Here is a 17,823-nt window from a genome sequence, read left to right as displayed (position 1 = left end):
TTGATGGAAGCTCCAGTGATTTGGAACATGAGGATGGTGCTGGGCAGACTTTTACGGTCCGTATCCCGCAAATGACAAGAGGGTTTGGATAGGCTTGAGTGAGCTTCAATGGTATCTCCAATGGTTAGAACCTAAGGACAGTACTGGGTGGACTTCTATGGTCTGTTTCCCAGAAATACCAAAGGAAAAAAAGACAATTTAATCATGAATTTATAATGCATGTGATAACTGGGCAGACTGGATGGACCGTTCAGGTCTTTATCTGCTGTCAGTTACTATGTTATATTTATATGTTTATTAAAACAGCATCTATATTTTGAGATTAAATGTAAAATAAGTGTAAGATAATTCTTCGTCAGAGGATATTCTTTTCCTTTCATCTAAGATCAGTCTTATGACTTATAAATAAACTGCACACCCTTGGCATGGGCCCTGAAATGACTGAGGGCTAAAGCACAAAACTCTGTTCTTCGACAGCGCTGGAGAAACACCAGATTATTTTTTTAACGACCAATGCTTAACACTAACATTATGTAAAATGATGGGAGTCAAGATGGCGGCGGTGTGTGAGCTGAGCGTAAGATACAGTTAAGAGCTGACAACTGCTGGATTTCCTGTCTTCATTACCTGTTTTTTGATCGCTGTAATTTTTCAGCGTTGCTGCTATACCGCATACGAAGAGGAAGGGGGTGATTAGAGTCATACCCTCGCCAGCACTAGCGTCTACCCCAGTCCAGCAAACGGTCGACCGCTTCTTTGCAGCTCTGTCAACGACGATGCAAGTATCTGGAGGTTTGAACAACCCGGTGTTGGAAGTAGGTTTGGGAGAGCCTATTGCCCTTTTGGGCCTTGAAACATCACTTTCACCTCTGCCTACCCTTAATCCTCCATGTCTAGCTGTAACCGGGGCTCTGGGGCAGGAGACTCCTGATCCAGGAAGTGGATACTTGGGGTCTCCCAGCGAGGGCACAGAGTCAACGGTAGAACAGCTGATGGCTACAATTAAGAGGGCTGAGATAGTATCAGCTCCCACGGAGGCTTCCTTGAATGATATCTGGCAGCTGCTGCAACAAATGGAGACTAAAATGTCTAAGTCCACAGAAGAGGTAACTAATATTACAACTAAGTTGGCTACCTTAACTAAGACTGTGGACTTGATGAAAATTGAATTTTCAGTCCAGGCCAGGAAAACACAGGAAGAGATATTACATTTACAGCAGTTTGAAGCAGCTACAATTAAGGATAATACCTTAATTTATAGGAAACTTGAACAGATAGAAAATTATAATCGGTGGTTAAATCTTCGCTTCCTGAATTTTCCTCTTGCCCCAGGTGTTCTACCTATTGATTTTCTTAAGAGGTATTTATCTGAGAACTTAAAAATTCCCCTAAATAATATTCCTCCAATTAATAAAATTTATTATTTGCCAAATAGAAAGGCTGTACAAAAGGAACTAGGAAAAAAGAATGGTCAAGAGCCTCAGATTGACTTTGAAAATGTGTCTTTACTTCTTGAACAAACCTTAACAGCTGACACGGAGAGAGCTACTCTTTTGGTGTCTTTTGTTTTTGAACAAGCTAATATGATCTTGAAACTATATTTCAAGAATTCTCAGAAATTATTTGGAGGTCAGAAAATATGGTTATACCCCGATGTTTCTAAAACCACTCAAGAACGAAGAAAGGATTTTCTTTCCCTACGTCAAAAGACAATCAAGTTAGGTGCTACATTTCTTCTTGCGTATCCCTGTAAGTGCCTGGTTTGGTACTTGGGTGTCAAATATACATTTTATTCTCCAGAACACTTAAAGCAATTCCTAGGTATTAAGAAAATCATCAAGGAATGATTGGAAAAGGGGACTGTTTTGAATAATTTAGTCGTTGATTCACACTAAGCTTTTTCTGCAAATGATATGTACTTAATTTCTCCTTGTAATATACATTGACTACCCCTATCATTATTGAGGTCTAAGAAAGGGGATTAAGATTTGGATATATTATAAGAATTTTCTTTATGAATAATTTTCCTTCTCTGTTTCATGCAGCAAGATGTATTCTTGTGAATTTTATTTGAAAGTTATAAATAAATAAAATAATAATTAAAAAAAAACATCATATAAATTATATGCATGCTGTTAGTGTTGAGCATTGGTCACTAAAGGGGTTCTTCCTGGGGCATGCCCTCAAGAGCTCTTGTGTGCATATCCAGGGACCCCTCCTACCCCCAGCTTTAAAAAAAAATGCTGATTTTCCAGAGCACCCTCCTTGTTCCCAGCTTAAAATAAATCCTGGTGGTCCAGCAGCTGAAAAATACCATGGAGGTCCAGTAGACCCTTCTCAACCCCCACCCAAACCCTCCAAACAAAGAAAAACTTTGCCCCCCCCACAGCGGCATAAAAGAGATCCATGGTGGTCCAGTATCTGGGGCCCCACCCCTACCTCCCAACAATCCCAGATGTACCTTTTAGACGCAGGCAGAAAGGATGCCTATTCCCTCATGCCCTCCCTCTTTAACATAGTGATGCCCTCCCTGGCTAGTCCATCTTGGGATGCACTGGGGAGGGGCCTAAGCACCATATGAGGTCTTGGGTGGGCCCGAGCCAAGAATTGGCGGGCTAGGGTCCACCCAATCCCACCCACTGCTTTGGAAGAAAAGTGGAACATATAATGAAGACACTTAAATATCCAGTCCAAGTAAGTTTACTATATGGCTCCAGAAAAAGAGGACAGATAGATCTGAGTTTTACTTCCATTGAAAGCAATGGAAGTAAGGAGGACAGTTAGAGACCTCTGGGCTTTACTTCCAATGAAAGCGATGGAAGTAAAACCCAGATGTCTCAATCGGTCTTCCTTTTTCTGGAGCCATATAGTAACCCTAAGTCCAAGGAGCAAATTGGAAGATGCTTGAGATCTGTGTCATTGTGTGCTTTCCTTTTTTTTTTTTTTTTTTTAATGTGCCATTATGCTAAAGGAGAAGAGTAAACCCTTTGCCTACCCAGGAGTCAGGTTTATGTTCCTCAAGCAGATCTAATGGACAACTTTGTATGCCACGATGTTGACCTATCAGTTGAAAGTGGCTGTGCCATTTAGCCTCTGACACAAGAAAAGGAGGCAATCTTTGGCTCCCACAGCTGTGACTGCACTGAGCTTGGAGGCACCTTGATAGGTGCTGTGTGAGGGATGTTCTGTGACTGGGATGTTGGATGGAGCAACTGGAATAACAAAGCCTCTGAGGGTTCAACAGTGGAAACTGATAGTGCTAGAGTAGTGGAGATTTTATCTCCCTTTGTTTTTGAACCATTTTCCTTTCAATTGGAGAAACCATCACTTTAGCATTAGTTTGGCACTTCTGAGCAGTTTCCAACTTTGGTTATGCAAATCTCCAAATTAACAGCAGTTGTTTCTAAAAATGTAACCGAGTTAGCTGCTTATAAATCTATGCTGGAAACATATGAACAGAAGCTAACTCAATTAGAGCATGAAAATTTGAATTCGATAAAAGGTAATACTATTCTGCATCAGAGAATGAGAAATCTTCATCTTGTGGACTCAAAATTCTAAAGATATCATCTGATTCCCTCCTTTCTTTGATTTGGCCCTAGTATGTTCCTTCTAGGTCAGGAGAAGGCTTGAGGGAGGCAGTCATAAGTGAGAGACACGCCCATATCCTGCCCATGCTCCATCAGATATACTTGTACCACCCATGCTTTGCCCAATAGTTTGAATGTATTTGTACCTTTAAGGACACATAAGGATGATTCTATGATTTGTTACAATTTTATATGAATCTGATTGCATTGCCATGCTGTGCGCCCCCCCCCCCAAACTCCCCTCCCCCATGCAACTCTTGAAATGTTTGCCAGAGCGAGTAGCATCTTCCACCTGCTTCTGGCATCGGCCTCAGCTCCCTGAAATCAGAAGGGAGCCGAGGCCAGCGTGAGCAGCAGGTGGAAGATGCTACTCGATGGCGTACATTTCAAGAGTTGCATGGGGGTGGGAGCTCAAGCAGGGTGGGGTGCACAACATGGCAATGCTGGGTGCCAACTTTTCTTGTTACGCCTCTATCCACATGCAGCTTTCAGGTTGCCCCTGAAATCTTCCTTCTTAAAGGATCCTCGTCCACAAGAGGGCATCCGCTGAAAATCAGGGGAGGGAAATTTCATGGTGACTATAGGAAGTATTTCTTCACCGAAAGAGTGGTCGATCATTGGAATGAACCCCCGCTGCAGGTGATTGAGGCCAGCAGTGTGTCAGATTTTAAAATTAAATGGGATATTCACATGGGATCTCTAAGGGGGTAAAGTCAGGGGGGGGGTCATTAGAGTGGGCAGACTTGATGGGCTGGGGCCCTTTTCTGCCGTCATTTTCTATGTTTCTATGTTACCCCTAGGCATTCCCCCCTTTGAGATACCATAAGAGGTGGGCACCATAGGAGTTAGGCATCATGTCCAAATTTCAGCATGCAACTTTGGGTACCATATATAGAATTCCCTCCGATACTGAATAAATTATGGGACTAGCGCATCAAGCACATGAATGCATCTCGGGGGAATTGTTTTGCCATGTAAAAGATCAGCCTTAATATCTGCGCAAACCTCAGTTTTAGTAGATCAAATCCGAGTTTGGTTTGTTCAGGGTTTCACTTTTCTTAGGAGGACAAAATGAGCGCCAACGATACAGTTGATTCAAAGGAATTCTTGAAGCAATTTTCCCATCAGAAGCCTATGGGAAATAGCTCCCAAATCATTGAATTACAAGTCATAGCTTGCCCAGCAGGTACTAAACAAGGATTGCAGGCATTATTAACGGCTATAGTCTGCATAATGAATGCACTCCTGGGTAAGGCTGTGGTCTTGTGATCAGGATCTCTAGGATGGAGGACTTCAAAATGTAGATGGCATCTACCTTAGATAAACTGTAACACAACCAGACGCCATTTCCAAGTTGGTGCTTTAAAGAAATAGTCCACGCTACATTCTAGAAATAAACGAAAAGGACAGGCAAATAAGCCCCCATAACTCAAAAACAGCAGTTTCAAGTTCATTAAAATCTTATTATACCGCCAAATCAGATTTCAAGGCGGTGTACATACCATATTAAAAGTACATGTGTTTAAAATTACAGAGTACAGTGGAGGTATATCGTACAAGGACTTAACAATACAAGACTAACGGACAAACTGGTACAGAAGGGAGGCGGTAGAACTAGAACAAGTGGAACGGACATTAGGAAGGGAACTGATACCACGTGAATTAATAAGATTCAAAGAGGACGGTTAAGCGTTAAAAGCGTCCTTAAATAGTTTTTTTAGTTTGGATTTACCCCCTCTTTTACTAAGGTGCGCTGTGCTTTTTAGTGCACGTTAAATATTAGCTCACGCTAAACACACGCTAAACAGTAACACGTGCATGTTATCCTAGGGACACTTTCGCGGTTAGCGCACGTGTTGATTTAGCACACGCTAAAACGCTTAGCGCACCTTAGTAAAAGAGGGCCTTAAAGTCTGAAACGGCCAGGCCTTCTCTTAAATACTTTGTAGCGGCGTGCCACAGAGTGGAAGTTCCACAAAGTTTGTTCCTCAATCCAGCATCTCCTCCTCTGGGTGAGGAAGTTCTAATCATCGCCTACGAATGATTAGATCGCTAGCCAGACTCCTAGAACCTGCATCTTTAAACATTCTAATCCACTCCCTAGTAATATCTTCTATAGATTACTGTAACGCTCTGTTTAAGGGCATAACAAAAAAATGAAGACTACAAATCATACAGAACACTGCCGTAAAAATCATATTAAATGCCAAAAAATACGATAATGTATCACCCTTTCTTCAAAAAGCTCATTGGTTCCCTGTCGAGCACAGAATAAACTATAAAATTATTTTATTGATCTTTAAAATCCGTTCAAGTAATCAACCTGCATTTATCAACAGTCTAATCATACCTTACTGTCCATCTAAAGTCCTTCGTTCTACATCTCAAAACCTCTTAACGATCCCTTCTTTAAAGCACATCAATACTATTAGATCCAATAATTTTGCGGTAACCGCCCCATCTCTATGGAATTCCACCCCTAACCATCTCCGTTCAGAAGTATTCCTTCCTCATTTTAAAAAGACGCTTTTGACACCTAACTGCCCTTTTTAAGGCTAAATTTTATTTTAGTTTTAAATCCCCTTCCTATCGTACCTTACCTTTTATGTTCACTTTAACTATTGTAGTTCCGCCCTTTTTTCTCTTGTTCCTGTTCGTTTAAATTTATGGCCTCTTTTACAAAGCTGCGCTAATGGCTCCGAAGCCCATACTCAGCCACAAGCTGGGGAGAAAGTGAAGGGGGGATTGGAGATGAGGTCGTCGAGTAGAGAGTTCAATGTGGCAAAGGGACAGCCAAGATAGTCAGTCAAATGGGTGTAGTAGTCTTGTTTGGCAAGTGAAGGAGCAGAGTGGAAGGAAGTCAAACAGGAAATTGCTGACCTGCTATTAGTGATCTGTAACCTGTCGCCAAAATTGTCTGTAGTACCTGAAGATTGGAGGGTGGCCAATTTTTAAAAAGTGGGTCCAGGGGAGATCCAGGAAATTACAGACTGGTAAGCCTGACTTCAGTGCCAGGAGAAATGGTGGAAACAATTATAAAAATAAAATTGTGGAACACGTAGACAAACATAATTTAATGAAACAGAGTCAGCATGGGTTAAGCCAAAGGAGATATTGCCTCACTTGGTCAAAAATTACAAAGACTAGGGGACACTCGATGAAGTTACAGTGAAATACTTTTAAAACCAATAGGAGGAAATATTTTTTTTCACTCAGAGAATAGTTAAGCTCTGGAACGCATTAAGAGCGGATAGCGTAGCTAGTTTGAAGAAGGGTTTGGACAATTTCCTGGAGGAAAAGTCCATAGTCTGCTATTGAGAAAGACATGGGGGAAGTCACTGCTTGCCCTGGATTGGTAGCATGGAATGTTGCTACTCTTTGAGGTTCCAGAATTTGATATAATGGAATGTTGCTACTCTTTGGTTTTTTTCTGGGTACTAGTGACCTGGATTGGCCCCATGAGAACAGGCTACTGGGCTTGAATGACCATTGGTGTGACCCAGTAAGAATATTCTTATGTTCTTATGAAATCAGCCTGAGTACAGCAGCCCAGACACAGGAGCTTCAGTTGAACATAGCAGAACAGAAGCATTGGGACTGACTGAAGGTCCATCAAGGGCTTCTTTTACTAAGCTGCGCTAGTGGTTTTAGTGCACGCTGCAATGCCGCGCACACTAGACGCTAACGCCTCCATTGAGCTGGCGTTCGTTTTTGGCGCATTGTGCGCGCTAAAAACGCTAGCGCATCTTAGTAAAAGGCGCCCCAAGTGTTCTCATATCCATAGGTGAAGCAGATGATTAGAACAACCAGAGAAGTTGCCCTGCTGGTGTTCATATTATGCCAGCTCCATGTATACATTTTTTCATGCTGTTCATCTTTTTAGCATCTCAAAAGCACGTCATCTTTACTTAAAGAAATATTACATTCTCATGTTTACAAAATATCTTCAGATCTAAAGTTAGGAAAATGATTTCGTACCATTAGCTATTAGCAATGCCAAGTGTTCTGAGCAAGGCAGATCAGATTCTGTTCTACCACATGGATATTTTTAGATTGCACCTGCAGGAAGAATTCAGAGGTTTTTGCTTTTTGTGTCTTTCCGAACAAAGCCCCTGAAGCCGGGTTCAAAAGAATATCGCAGAAAAACAAAAAGAACTCCTTAATTGCACTTTCATTGTTTACATCACCAGAAATTAGAGATGTGAAGGTACTAATTAAGGGGAAATTTCCAAATTGCCACACAGTTGTAGAGCATGTGGGTGCTTTTAGCATTCCCAGAGATTATGCTAATTTTCCTAGAGAAAGCACCTCGCTCAAAAGAAATGCCTGCACTCTTTCCATCTGCCGCGTTTTGCAGGTGGTTGGGAAGCAGGAAAAAGCGCACACCATTTAGAAGGTATGCACGCGGCTTTTCTCCCAAGCTCCTTTTAAAATTGGTTAAAATTGCTTTTTCATAAATTCAAAGCGATGTACAATAGTAAAAGAAAAAGGGGAGGCAGACAATTTAAGACGATACTGATGTACTGAAACGGAGAGGGTGGTACGGGGAGAACTGCAATCTGTATAGAAAAGAGAACGAAAAAGGGAGAAAAATATAGTTGGTGGGATGCCTTCGTAAGGGTCGGTATCCTACTAATAGGAAGGTGAATTATAATAATAATAATAACAACTTTATTTTGTATACCGCAATACCACAAGCAGTTCAGAGCGGTTTACAGAGGAAAAGACTGTCCATATGCAGTGATGTTATAGAAAATATTGTCAAGTACATTGGTAACAAATTTCAATTACATTAGCAAGCCGAGAGAGGTCCCTAAATAGCCGACTTTTTAATGTCCCTTTAAACTTATCAAGGTTTTTTTTCCTCCCTTACCTGGGAATGCTTCCTTGCTATCCATCTGAAGGTATGTTTCCTTTAGAAAAGTCAGGGGTAGAGAATGACACGGTGACAAAATTCATCACCGTTCCCGTCCCCGCGGATAACCGCGGGAAACCATCTTCATCTCATTCTTTAAGGAGAGAAGGAAGAATCAGAGTATGAATGGCCACAACCACTGACCCGCAAGCTTTGCTTTGAAGAATGCTGGTGTAGAAGGATTTAGATTGAAATAGACACTAGAAAATGACATGGGATTATTTCCCGCGGTTATCCGCGGGGACAGGAACGGTGATGAATTTTGTCACCGTGTCATTCTCTAGGGGTAATGAATATGAAGGTGGAAGTCAGAAAGAAGTTTAAATGCAACAAAGCAACTGACTTCAATGAAACGCTCTCTGTAGAGAGTGATCAGTTATGTATATAAAGTGCTCAGAGATATGAAACTCTGAAGGGAAGGCTGAAAAGCCACCCTGCAATGGGAGTTCACCTTCCAGTCATTGCAACTTCTTGTATCGCTGATCACTCTCTGAAACTTGGTGAAAAATTATATGTATCTTGTAATTCTTTAGTCCTTCAAAAATGCTGAGAGTAATATCTTCTCTTCATATTTCAAAGTTTGATATGCAACAATCACTAAGTTAATTTGGTGTAATACACTGTTCACTTAGCTTTTGAATCCATCTGAAAGTATGCAGTACATGAAAACTTTTGTGTATTTCTAGGGGTCTAGAGCAGTGTTCTTCAACCTTTTTACACCTATGGACCGGCGGAAATAAAATAATTATTTCGTGGACCGGCAAACTACTAAGACTGAAATATTTTTTTTAAAAACCATCGCAGCCCCGTCCCCGCGAGCTCGGTCCCACAAACCATCTGATCCTATCCGCACAAGCCTCAAATAGTTATAATTTTATATTGAACATATTTTATTAAAGTATAAAAAGAAACAATATTCTATACAATTGTCATTTTATAAATACAAATAATACAGGGCAAAGATCAACAAAACCCCTGTCTCCCCTCCCCTTCACATATATCCCCTCTACTATCAAGAAAACTGAATAAGCCAAATTATTACAGAATGCTACACAAATATCAAGTAACAGAATACCACAGTCACACATGACAGGAATGGTGTTAGGGGAGTGGAACTAGGGCAACTGCCCCCTGATCAGAGAGAGCCCTAAGCCAGCTAGAAGCTAAAGAAGCACTGCCTGGGCTTTACACTCCCCAATTATGTCTAGCAAGATACGTATTTCAAATCTGATATATTTGAATCACAAGATAGAAATAAAATTATTTTTTTCTACCTTTTGTCGTCTTTGGTTTCTGCTTTCATTGCCTTTTCTCTCTCTTCCAGCCAGTGTCTGCCCTAAGAACATAAGAACATAAGAATTGCCACTGCTGGGTCAGACCAGAGGTCCATCATGACCAGCAGTCCGCTCACTCGGCAGCCCTCTGGTCTAAGACCAGCACCCTAACGGAGACTAGCCCTACCAGCGCACGTTCTTGTCCAGCAGGAACTTGTCTAACTTTGTCTTGAATCCTTGGAGGGTGTTTTCCCCTATAACAGCCTCTGGAAGAGCGTTCCAGCTTTCTACCACAGAACTTCCTTACGTTTGTATGGAATAAATCCCCTTTCAACTTTAGAGAGTGCCCTCTCGTTCTCCCTGCCTTGCAGAGGGTGAACAACCTGTCCTTAGCTATTAAGTCTATTCCCTTCAGTACCTTGAATGTTTCTATCATGTCCCCTCTCAATCTCCTCTGCTCAAGGGAGAAGAGGCCCAGTTTCTCTAATCCTCCAGCCCCTTAACCATTTTAGTCGCTCTTCTCTGGACTCTTTCGAGTAGTACCGTGTCCTTCTTCATGTACGGTGACCAGTGCTGGACGCAGTACTCCAGGTGAGGGCGTACCATGGCCCGGTACAGCAGCATGATAACCTTCTCTGTCTCTTCAGTCCAGCATCTGCCCCTTCCATTCACTGTCTGTCTTTCCCTGCCATCTCTCCACCTGCCCCCCCCCCCACCAATTTGGTCTGGCATCCATCATCTTCCTTCTGTTCCCCTCATGGTCTGGCATCTCTATCATTCCCTCCCCCCTGTGGTTTTTAGCATATCTCTCTTCTCATTTCCTCCACTCAGATCTGATATCATTCTCTGCTCTCTCTTCCCTTTTCTTCTCTGGTCTTCCTTCTCTATTTTCTGCCTCCATCTAAATTAAATTCTTTCTTACTATTTAGTCCCGTTTCCCTCTTTTCACTGTGTCTACTCACAGCTTGTCACCCCTTTCCCTCACCTCTCCATTATCTTACTATTTTCTTCCCCCTTTATTTATCTCCTCCTTCCATCCAGTATGTGTTCTTTCCCCACTTCCATTCAGCATCTGCTCTCCTCTCTCAACTGACATCCATCTGCTTTCTGCTCTCTCTCCCTTCTTCTCACTTCCATCATCTGTCCCCTTCTCTCTCTCTCATCTCCTCCATTTCATCATCTGCCCTTTCTCTCTCTCTCTCTCCCCCCCCCCAATTTCCAGCATCTGCCCCCCTTCCCCTCACCTTTGTGTGTCACTTTCTTTCCCCTGAGGGTGGCTCATGTCAGAGGGGAAGCTTTGGCCGAGCAGAACCGCTTGCAAGGAACAGTGGAACTTACTTGATTGATGTCGATGCTGGGGCCCGTTGCCGTTTGAAGGAAAAAAAAAAAAGGTGGAAAAAAGGGACCTACAAAGGCGAGAGGAAGGGAAACCTCCAGGACAGCTGCTCTTTGCCCTCCTTCAGCGGCCCAAGAGTCCAGACCAACAGCGGCAGCTCTGTGTACTTCTAACTTCGGCACAGAGCTGCCCCTAAGCAGTAGTTTAGCGCGGTTTCATGAGGCAGCCTCGGGGCCTTTGATAGCCGGCCCGCTTCGATGATGCGATGTGGGCCGGCCTAGCAAAGGCCCCGAGGCTGCCTTATGAAACCGCGCTAAACTATTGATTAGGGGCAGCTCTGTGCTGAAGTTAAAAGCATACAGAGCTGCCGCTGCTGGTCTGGAGGTGCGGAGACAAGGCAGTAGGCAAACGTGGTGGAAGGCAGTAGTCCCGGCACAGCGACTTCAACAGGAAGTTGCAAGTCAGCTGACGCCGGCCTTTCGTTGCGGCGGGGACCGAATCCTTCGCGGACCGGCAAGATTTTTTTTTGCGGACCGGCACCGATCCGCGGACCGGTGGTTGAAGAACTGTGGTCTAGAGGAGAGCAATAACAGCCTGATCAACTAAGGACATTTAATCCATGTCAACACAGCTATTTTGTTTTGCAGATTGTCCTGTAAGCTAACATTCTCTGGAGGCTGGTTTCCTTGAGATCATGTTTTCCTTTTTTCATTCTCCAAACACTTGCTTTCATCCACGCCAGTGGTTCTCAGCCCTCTCCTGGGATAGCCCTAATGAATATGCATGAGAGAGATCTACATGGAAGTGACAGGCATGCAAATCTGCCCTATGCATATTCATTAGAGCTATCCTGAAAATCTGACTGGCTGATGGTCCTCCAGGACAGGGTTGGGAGCCCCAGATCCACATCTTCATCTCATATATAGATGAAGCGATATGGAAGCTCTGTGTCAATCAGATGACTAAGTTGACTGACACACCTCCATCCTGTGCTTTGTGCAAAGATTAAAACATATGTTAAAAAATTCTCCCTGCACTTTTTTAACTTAGACTCCTTATCAAAGTTTGCATGAATTTTATAATTGAGAAGCCTTGGGCAATTATGGTAAATGACCATCCGCATTCAAGGGCGACCCATCAAAAGTGCACTGGACATTGGCGTGCTGACAAACCCACGGTGACATTTGGCAAAAGGACTAATGTGCGCTGCCACTTCTGCCGGTTTCAGGCCTTCAGGTTTGCGCTCTGAGGGGTCATGGTGGTGGTGGGGATATCATAGGGAGGGTAAGAGACTTGCTGGACCTCAGAGAAAAGGGGAGGAAAGGGAAGGAAAAATAGACCTCCAGGGGAAGAAAGGGAAGAGAAGGTTTAGAGAGAGATGGCAGACCATGTGAGGGGGGATGGAGAGAGATATCAGATCACTGGATGGGAAAGGGAGGAAGAAGAGAAAAATGCCAGACCAGGGAAAGGAAGATAGAGGGAGAGATGACAGACTAAGGCAGGGGGAGGGGGAGGGGGAGGGGAAGGGAAAGGCAAAGAGATGCCAGACCAAAAAGGGGGGGGGGGAAGGAAAGAGGAGAGAGAGAGATGCCAGACTGTTGGGAAGGAGAGGATAAAGATCCCAGGCCATAGGAGGGGGAAAGGGGGAAGACAGGTGTCAGTCCATAGGAGAGGTAAATAGAGGGAGGAGATGGTACATAGGGATGGAGGGGAAGGGGAGAGAGAGGGAGGACATGGTGCACAGTGATGGGAGGGATGGGGAAAGGATGAGAGATGGAAGAAATGCTGTTTTTGGATAGATGAAAATAGAGGAGAAGAAAGAGGGAGGAGATGGCACATATGGATGGTAGGGAAGTGCAGAAAGAGGGAAGAGAGTGTGTGTATGGATAGATAAGAAGGGAAGACAAGGAAAAGTAGATAGATGTGAGGAGGAAGCAGAAAAATGGAAAAAGTTGAATATTAAAAATTAATGCCAAAGATGGATGTAGTAAACAACCTTATAAGGCACTGTTTAAAGTCTTATTCCTGGAATTGTCACCATATAGCATAAATCTTGTATCTTAAGAGTCGATGCGGGATGGTGGTTAACGGCAAGAGTGGAACCCTGACGAAGCGGTAGCAAAACATGTCAGGTCTACCAGCACCAGAATAAAGCTTGGACCATACAGAGAGATGTAGTTGGAGTACTTGAATGAGGCTTGGAATGCTCAGAGGCAACTGGAATACCATACTGAGGCTTGAACCACTCATTAGTTGAATAGTGAATACCATCTAAAATAAACATCAAAGGCTAGGGTTGGGAAGAAACAGAGGGCTAAGTAAGAGTCTTGACTCCTGCAAGTACAGGTGGGGATGGAGGAGATTAATTGTCAGGATGGGTGGGGTTGTGAAGATGGAATAGACCATAGCTGGTACAGATGGGTGAAATTTCTGTCCTTGCACAATTCTCTGGTTCCTTCCAGTCTGAAATTAGAGTTAGATGTCCATATTTTGGTCCTTCCTTAGTCCCACCCAAAAAACATGCCCACACCATTCCCCCTTACCATATGGATGTACTGCAGTTATACACATCCATATCCTGGCTTTATATAATTGGGGTTTGGATGCCCATGCAATATGGATGTCTGACTTCCAGTTTATAGACTTCTAAAAACAAATAGATCCTCTAAGATAAGGGCCATAGTCTCTTAGATTGCTATACCACTTCCTGTCTCTGTTCCACACAGCTTTCCTTTCCTATTTTCTTCTCCAAATCATTCCCACAAAACTATGTTTATGTTTTCTCTTTGTCCTAAGCCACTTTGTGTTGCTTTATCTCATACTACTTCGACTCACCCTCCTGCATCTTCTTGTCGGGATGTTCACGATGAAGCATTATATAAAGACCATGAAATAATGGCACGGTTCTTTTAATACCCATTCTAGAATCTCATACCTGGATGCCATCCTAAATTTCAAAGAGAGAAAATATGTACAGCAAAATGCATGCCAACAATTATTTCCAATGGCGTTCAGGAAAAAGTCTTATCATAATTCAGGCTATGCCACTATTCATAGTCTCCTGTTTCTCAGATTTAAAAACAAACTGAGAAGGAAGTAAGTTCAAATGGATGGCAGGAAGGCAAAGGGAAGCAGACTGTAGGTTATTTCTTCCTCTTCCCAGATTTCATAGCTTGACACTTCTTCCAGTATCATCTGCGGCGTGTTCTTTAGCTCCTTATGTTTCTCATTTCATCTTCTCCAGCAAGATGACATCCCTCCCCCTCCCGTGGGTTTCTGCTGTCTCTTACTGCGTAACGTGCCAATTCTAGCCAAACTCTCAAACCAAGCCAAGGTATTGAGACAGACTTCATACCCTGGTATATTGCAAAATAAGCTGATTTATTCTGTTCACATGGCTTGCAGAATGTGCATGTGTAGCTTGCCCCGTGGATTACTCCACTGAGGCGATGTTTATTTTTCTGGGTTTTGCACAACTAACCACGCAAAATAGCTGCCTATTGACGAGCGATTGCTTTGATCAGGAAGTGTACAAAGCTTCAGCACTTTGTTCTAATGAAAATGAAAAAAAAAACAAAAACCCCAACAACCCAGCAGCCACACTATGTCCAAAAACTGCACTAAAATGAACATGTTCATTCCTTCAGCAATGCACATTTCTTAATATAATTGTAGCTTAATAAAAATGTTTCTTATGTGCTTGCCAAATTCCAGCAGTTGAACATCCATCCCCTTTAGCTGATAATGTGTTGTCTTTATTTACAAAAAGTAAATGTGTGAGAGGGTTCTCTCTCCCCTAGGGAGGGCAATTTTTCAATGATTTTTCATGAGTGAACACATTTTCACCCACGTAAACCAGGAGTTTGGAAATGTTCTCAGCCCTTTAAAACAAAGGCAAATGTGAGATTAGGTTAGACATTTTTCCCTATCTGTCATGGCTAACAGGACCATACGTCCCGTTTTGAACGGGACCATCCCGTTTTTAGATAGCCTGGTCCGTTGTCCCCAAGCACAGCTTCGGGATGCTGAAATGTCCTGTTTTCAGGGGCCCACTGAAGAAACAAGTACCGTAGTGAATAAAGCCCCCCACCCCCAGTACCTTTTTTTAATCCCGGTGGCTGCCTCCTGTCCTGATGTCTCCCTGCCTGGTCCCGCGCCGCTCACTGAATGGCTCCCGTCAGTTCTTGAGAGTCCCGTGAGAACTGACGGCAGCCATTCAGTGAGCGGTGTGGGACCAGGCAGGCACGCAAAAAGCTCGCGCCTGCCTTGTGCGACGCTCTGCTGTTCCAGAAGACATCAAGACAGGAGGCAGCCACCAAGATTGAAAAAAAGGTACTGGGGGGGTCCAGGGTCCAGGAGGAGGGGGAGGGGGTCCGAGGTCCGGGGGGGGGGTCCTGTCTCATTTTGAGGAAAAAAATAAATGGTCAAGTTAGTCATGGCTCATAATCTTCCTAATGTACCTCACAGGCCAGTGGCATAGAGGGGGGTGGTGGCGCCCATCCCCCTTTTTAACTTTGACACCAGCAGCCACCAACTTCCTACCCGTCTCGGCTTTGGCGCTTTCTCTGATGTCACTTCCTAGGTGCGGGTCCTGGAAGTGATGTCAGAGAGAGCGCCAAAGCCGATGCGGACAGTAAGTTGGTGGCCAAAGTTAAAAAGGCACGGAGGAAGGGGTGCGTGCTTGACAGGGGAAGGAGTGGGGGAGGGGGCAAGAGGAGGAAGATGGAACCCGGGGCAAACCGCCCCCCTTGCTCCCCCCCCTTACTGTAACAGGCCATTGGGATGTAGACGGGGAGATAATTTTTAGTAGACTGACCACCCAGACATCCCAGCAGAGCAGTGGGGCACCCAAGGGGGCACTGCAGTGAACTTCACATTAAAAGGTCCAGGTACACATCTCACTGTAACCCCCTTATAGTGTATGGTGAGTCCTCCAAAACCCATCCAAAACCTACTGGACCCAATTGTACACCACATCACTAGCCCTTAGACCTGCAGGCGTCACCTACATAGAGGCACAGTGAGATTTGAGTGGATTCTAGAAGGCTCACAGATTCCACCATAAGTGGAGTGGTTAGAGTGGGATATGGACCAGAGTCCCCATCTCTATAGTCCACTACACCGCCTACTAGGTTCTACTTGGACTGACCCTGACATCTGAAGCTAATCATATAGGCAGATGTATATTGTTTCATTCACGTCTTTGGAGAGTGGGAAGGGGTCAGTGATCATTCAGAGAGTATGGGGGGAGGGGGGTTATGACCACATCCCTCTAATGGTTATCTGGTCAGTTTCGGCATCTGTTTGGTACTTGTTCGTTATTAAAACAGGTCTAGCTCCAAATGTCCAAATCATGCACTGGACGTGTTCTTAAATGTTTGATTAGGGCAGAAAAATGTCCAAGCCATAAGCCCGCCCTAGTGTCGCCCATACCAGCTTCTAACACGCCCTTTGAGATTTAGACAAACTACTGAGCAACAGCATAGATATTCGTCTAGAAAACAGGCTTAGGAAATAGTGAATTGGAAGAGTTTGGCAAGAAAAACATCCATCTGCCCCTTTATGACGCTTTTTGGATGTTTTTCTCTTTTGAAAATGAGCCCCAGAGTATATTATCACACTTGGTTCCAGATTATTCTTCTCAAAACAACACAGCTCTACACACACACTGTGTCTTGATGTAAGATCTGTAGTATACAGGCTGAAGAGGGGATAGAGTTTTATGAATAACATCAATAAAAATCTTGTTTTATTTTACTGTCAAGGAGTACTGGCATTAGTTAATTTATCTTCCACACACTCACCTTCACAGGGCATTTATTTATACTCTGCTTGGACTGATTCTACTCTTGTTATACCGGTGGACATCAAAGCTGGCACCGTGTCATTCATATCATTAGGTGGTAGGGCCAGTTCCCCTCCCCCTTCCCAGAGACGAAGGCATGGAGAATTCTGCTTAGGTGTCTCCGGTGTACAACTATCAGCAACGGAGAAAATTACACCTTAACAACTTAAATATAGGGAAGGCTAAAATGTTTTCACTGCACAGAATAAAAGTGGAGTTTAAAAGGAAATTCAAACCAGGTTTTAGTTTGTTTCCTACAAATGTAAACAGTGCTATAGTAACCAGCCCTGTGCCCAGATTCCTGTTTAAAGTAGAATTTTAAAGCCCAGCTCTCCAGAACACATTATACAGACTCTAATAAGCTAGAGTATCATATATCCTTAAAAAAGGAATTGACCCGTTATATGTGTATCTTCCTATATGTTTCTCTCTAGCACAGTACAGAACAGGCAGAAACAAGAGAAAGGGGGAAGAGGGAAGGGAAAGGAATTGGGACTTGTATACATCTAATAAATAAATGGAGTGCCCTCCGGATGGGTCTCAAAGTGAGGGGCTGGATCAAGAACTGGTTGAGTGGAAGGCGACAGAGGGTACTGATCAATGGAGATTGCTCTGAGGAAAGGGATGTTACCAGTGGTGTGCCTCAAGGTTCTGTTCTTGGGCCTGTTCTTTTTAGCATTTTTATAAATGATATTGCTGAAGGATTGTCGAATAAGATGTGCCTCTTTGCGGATGATACCAAAATCTGCAATAGAGTAGACACCATCAGATGGTATGAACATAAGAAGTTGCCACTGCTGGCCCCAAGGTCAAAGATCAGCGCCCTGAGACCAGCCCTATCTGCATACATTCTGGTTTAGCAG

This window comes from Geotrypetes seraphini, chromosome 7, assembly GCF_902459505.1.
Source record: "Geotrypetes seraphini chromosome 7, aGeoSer1.1, whole genome shotgun sequence".
NCBI classification, from domain to species: Eukaryota; Metazoa; Chordata; class Amphibia; order Gymnophiona; family Dermophiidae; genus Geotrypetes; species Geotrypetes seraphini.
The sequence above is the reverse complement of the archived record's forward strand: the minus strand, read 5'-3'. Positions refer to the sequence as shown.